Below are 5,982 nucleotides of genomic sequence, written 5' to 3' on the forward strand. Positions count from 1 at the left end.
ATGTCCAGACAGCAGGCGCCACTAATGATTTCGTTAGCTTCTCTGGCTTCTCTTTCTGCTTTGGCATTGTTGGCCCCTGGTCCGTCACCTGTGGCAGCCTGGCTGCCAGTAAGTCCCTCTTCTGTCATTGTCCCTGATCTCCCTCCAGCAGTGCCCCTACCTCTCCGTGCTGAAAAGCCAGATAGACCTTCTCCGTAAGTAAAGCTATAGAGCAACATGAATATGAAACGCTGAAGTTAGATTCTTCTTCTTGCGCTCCTCTGCTAGCGAGTGACGTTTAGTGACATTCACTAGTGACATCAGTGACAGTTCCAGCTATTTTTTTTTACTTTGAGTGAGGACACTTTGATAAGTTGGAAGTACACCTCATGCAAGAAGCTTCTCAGAAGTATTTGTTGTTTGGTTCCCCTATCAGTCGTTCAGTCCAGGTTTACCCCAAGAGAGGAACCTTTCTTCCCCAGGAGCCCTCTGATTTGAAGTGGCTAGGAATTCCTAAAGTAACCATTCGGTTATGCCAGACCTTCTTGAGTGCATTCATTTCTGTGTAGTACTGAGGATCTCATGTTCTCATGAAAAGTGTAAAACCAGCTGGAGGTAACATTGATCAGGTGTTTTCATGTTACTTTTTCCTACAGTATTTCTGCCATCAATGGTACGATAAGTCAGAGCCATCCTCAGTAGTCACAGGGTAGTCAGTGATGCATGCAGATTGGATAACAAACATTGAAACACTACATTTGAAGTATTTACAAACATGACAGTCTAACTTTGCAACCCAGTGAATTCATATGAAAACACGTGAAAAATCTGAACTCTAGTTTAGGGTTTATCTTCTTTCAGCTCGATGCCTTGAATGCAAACAGCCACTCTGTCCAGAAGGCTGTCAGGCTCCGCCGTACCGTTGAATACAGGGGCTCACAATTCAAAAGAACCTCTCAGGCAGCCTCCGAACTAGAACACAGCCGATTCCTAATAGAATTTCCGTTCTTGCATCATCCAAAACTGAGGTTCAGCATGTGGGTTATACGTACTCTAATCCTCCCGTGTGCAGCCAGCTTAACAAATTCTGTTTCCAGTGAGCTGTCTCTTTGAATGCCGGTATTCCACGTAGACTTCTCTTCAGGGCTTCATGTGGAATCGCCCAACTTCCAGTTGGTAGATCTGGTGAAGATTACTTTTTCTTTATTTGTTTCCATTTACAGTAGTCAGCCTTTTCTCACCTTGGACTTTATACTTCCAGTAGCACATCAGAACACTGTTTGAATAACAAAAATTCATGTTTTTTGTAGCGATGCTGATACTGTTATACCTCCTGGTGCTCTGGTGACTGCTGCTGAGCTTTCTAGATCTTCCTTTCTGTCAGTCAGCAGTTTGTTGGAAGAGAAGGTAAATTTTATTTCAACATATGCAGTGAGTCCTGTATTTTAGTAGAGCTCCAAACATTTTCCAACTGTTTGCGTTTATTCACAAGGGCTGTCAGATTCCTGTACTAAGACAACCAGCATTACCAAGTCTTCTGGGCCCCCAAGGGCAATCAATGCCCGCGACTGGTAAGTAACTAAAACTTTAGAATTTCTTTTCAGAAATTATCATCAGATAAACTGAACGGGATTTTTTTCTGTTTCCTCTCCCCACTCTGAAAGGTCATCCAACGAGAGCCAGTACACCTCGCTCGGCGGGTGGCAGACCAGGCTGGGACCTGTAAGTGTTCTGCAGAAATTCAGTATATTACTGCTCGAAACCTGTTAAATGAGGCCGTAGCACGTAACTTAGATAACAGCTGATTCATAATGAGGTAAGTATGCCCAGATAGCTGTGGAGAATACAAGTGGTAATCGGGAGACCTTATTGTGGCCTTCCAGTACCTGCAGGGGGCCTACAGGGAAGCTGGGGAGGGGCTGTTCGCAAGGGCATGTAGCGATGAGGGGCAATGGTTTAAACTAGAGCAGAGCGGGTTTAGATTAGACATGAGGAAGAAGTTCTTTACAGTGAGGGTGGTGAGACACTGGCCCAGGTTGCCCAGAGAGGTGGTGGAGGCCCCATCCCTGGAGACATTCAAGGCCAGGCTGGATGAGGCTCTGAGCAACGTGATCCAGTTGAAGATGTCCCTGCTGGCTGCAGGGGGGTTGCACTAGATGGCCTTTAGAGGTCCCTTCCAACCCAACACATTCTATGATTCTGTGATTCTAATTAGTTTTGAAATGGCTTGATTTTAATTGTCTTTGACAAAGGGCATATGTGATGGCACTAAGATGATGTAAAGTAAAACTCCAGTACACGATTGAAAAGAGGACTCTGAAAAATTAACACTTTTTGAGGAAACCGTAAGTACATCTACAAATGAAATACAATTAAAGAATCAGGCGGAAAGATGCCCTCTTGATTACTGGCTGAATCGGGCTGAAGAAATTGATTTCCCCATAGAATTCGGCCTCCAGCATTCTTTTTTTAACAACCTAGTTGATACTGATTGAGCAAATTGTTGGAAAAGTCAACGTTCTTATATGATGACAATTTTGAATTCCTTCCATTTAGTCATCTCAAATAGCCAAGCTGCTTTCTCTCAGTTGGAGGGAGAGAGAAGAGTCTGTTTGATCTATTACTGCCGTGTCAAGTGAGTCCTCCCTTTTGGTATATATTTGTTCTAGACAGATTGTAAGGGTGCATTGTGTTTATAAAATCTTGAAGAAAAATGAAAACAAAAGCCAGGGTCCATGCCACAGATTATCTAAAAATCTCAAATTCAGTAAGCAAGAAAATAACAATTTGGGGGTGAGAACAGGCCAAATACATCATCATGAGTCCACAACATAGGAAGCGTACGTGGAAGAAGTCCAAAGACGTTTGAGAGAAGATTAGTTATTATTTGTGCAGTACTTTGAAGGTCAGAAGTGTGAAGTATGAGGTGTATCAAGGATTGGTAGAGGAGCGGTGGGCACTTGGCACGTGGGAGTCTTTCCTAAGCACGGGCAGCCTCCATCCACAGTCGCAAAGCTGCGTATAGGGAGAGAAGACTGAGGGAACTGCTGGGGGTGAGGATGTGGGAGGCAAGTGTGAGGATCAAGAAATGAGCGTAGTCTCAAATGGAAGCAGGGAGAAAAATGCTTAGGCTGAGAACACGCAGTGCTCGCCACCACGCTCCGGCTTCGTTCGCTTTCCTCTCTGAAATCAGAGCAGAGTGTAACAAATGGTGACACGTGTATTTGGGTTTCTTTAGAAGTTCCAGTCGAGGACGCCTGCGTGGTGAACGTACCCAGAGGACCCAAGCCCCAACGCTACCAGCATCAACAGCAGTCTTCGTGCCAGTGCCTCCGCCTTCCTTGTACCCTCCACCACCCCAAGCACTTCCTCTTCTACCGGGGGCACTACGACCACAGTTTCCTCCCCAGTTTCCACCTGGTCAGCCTCCATCTGCCAGCTACACTGACTCCCCTCCAGGATATCCCCCAGCTCCTGCAAACACGTCATCAGCCTGGGTACCAACAGCAGTACCAACGGCACATTCTGATCCCATCCCAGTGACACAAGCTCCTCCCTTATCTAGGGAGGAGTTTTACAGAGAACACCAGCGACTGGAAGAGGAGTAAGTACTTGGCTCAAGGAAGTTGTGTTTGTTCTTTTTCATTTTTGTATTTTGAGAGCGTACTGGACTGCAGTTACACTGAAGTGCATCTGACATAAGCAAAAATGACATAGTATTTTTTTCAACAGGCTTTTTTCTTGCAGATGGCAAACGTGCAAAACTAAAAGAAGACAAACGTAATTCTAAAACTGTCCCTTCAACTTACAGGAATTCTAAACTGGTTTTGCTTAAATAGGACATGCACCTTTTGCGCTTGCATGCAGTATACGTATTCTCACGTTGGGCACGGTTTGTTTCTTGGTGTCGTTTTGTAGTAAAGGTCAAACTCTAATTGTAATAAAGGTCAAACAAATGCTTTTGCTAAGGAGTTGATGGAATACAAAAGGTGCAAAAGGAGCGCAGGCATTCATTTTCCAGGTAAGTGCTCGACATGTCCATAATGGAGAAGCAGATTGTCTAGAAGAATCAGGAGGAGTTCCGCTACACCCCTCGGTCATTCGATGGACTGGATGGTTCGAGGCGTTAGCAGTGACAGGAGTTTCATATGTAGCTTACTAGCTCAGATACATGGCAGAGGTTGCTGAGGAGAAATAACTGGACTCCAGACGATCCAATGTGAATCAACAGAAGCCGTTTATTAAGCACAGATCATCATCTTTTATACCCTGTGTTGTAGCCGTACACGCCACTCGCTTATTTCTGATTAGCCAGTTACACTGTCCATGCGCTGTGCATGCCGTTAATCCACGCATCAGATTGGTTACAAGAATTTGCGTCGTAAATTGCTTAGTCATTAGCACAACATGTTTTCTGCCTTCTCAGTCCCGTTTTTCCCATGTACTAATTCCATCTTCTACCACCTGTTTTGCCCTTAATCTAATCTCTCACAGTAGGGAGGCTGGCTCACATGGCCATTTTCTCTCAGATACACTCCTACAATACCCCCTTTTTCTTCTTGAGCCAGCCACACCTTATGCATGGCATTTTCTATCATGTCAGTCACTTTGCGGAGAACACACGAGGCTACCATAATCAATAATAATATAACCAACAATAGCATGAGCCCTTGCTTTAGTAAGTCTGATAACCATCCCGTTATACCCCATGAGCTTAACCAATCATCGAAACCATTTTTGACCACTTTTAATTTGGACATGTTATGCTTCAGCTCCCGTAACTGCTTATGAATGGATGATGAGTGGTCGGAAAGGTTCATACAACACATACCTTCAAAATCTTCACATCCATGACCCTGAGCTAACAGCAAAAACTCAATAGCCGCTCGATTTTGCAACGTAGCATGCCGAATGCTATCAACATCAGTAAGCAAGCTAGATATGATTTCAGTTTTAGGTTTATCTGTTTACTTGCCCAACACCCTAACTTTCTAATATCTCCTAGGGCTTTCCCTGCTGCAACCCCGGGGGCTAGCAAGGATGTTACAACCGTAGTGGGCAGATCCCAAAACTGGACTTCTTCGTTACATGTCAAATCAAGGGTCACGACAGATCGTTTCGACCGTGCATGCCGATTCGTCACGTTCCACGCCGTGGTGTTCAATAGATCTTTCAGTGACAGCTTAAACATGGTCAATTTACCTATATAACATGGCCCTCCCACAGGTCGCACAGGAACACCTTGCCAGGCGCGATCACCACAAATCAAAAATAATCCTGGGGGTAGGGCCTTTGCCGAATCGTTGTTCCAATGATTCCCCACCCCTGTGGTGGCTCCACAAAAGTTCACTAGGGTCGTGTTAAACGTTGGGTAAACTGAATTGAATCCTGCTGTATTAAAAGGAGCCGAAACACCAAGGGTTCTTAATTTTGTACTCAGCTGCAGTGCTTTGCTCCCAAAGAAGACACAAGACCCGTTACGTGGAATGGAACTGAGCAAATCAAGTTCTTGTGGTGGGACAGGGGCAGTGACGTTAAGTGAATTAATAATTAGACCGGTCAACACCGCCAGTCCTATAAATTTCGTTTCATACTATTGTGCTGACAGAACGTGTTGTATATGGCTGGGATGGACACATTGTTGGTCCGATTACAAGCTTGTTCTAACGTCAGTTTCAACACAGACGCAGTCCGAACGTACCCAGGAAACACGTGGGGGTCATACATGGGGACTCCTATTAAACATGTTCGAAAAGGATCCCCTGGGGTTGCCATAGATAGGCAAAAGGAATCTTGCCCCGTCTGATTAGCTATTGTCATCCATATGTTTTCTCGGGGCGTAATAGGTACTGCAGGATGGCAGCTGCAAATTCCAATCACAAGGATAAGCCCGACACTAATTCCCAGTGGCATCTTCAAATATCAGTACCCTTGCCCTTCTTTCTGCGCTGTAGATGACCGAACCTGTTGCTACAGTGACGTACTACCTGTTCCCACTGGTCC

Source organism: Larus michahellis (assembly GCF_964199755.1).
Source record: "Larus michahellis chromosome W unlocalized genomic scaffold, bLarMic1.1 SUPER_W_unloc_1, whole genome shotgun sequence".
Taxonomy (NCBI): domain Eukaryota; kingdom Metazoa; phylum Chordata; class Aves; order Charadriiformes; family Laridae; genus Larus; species Larus michahellis.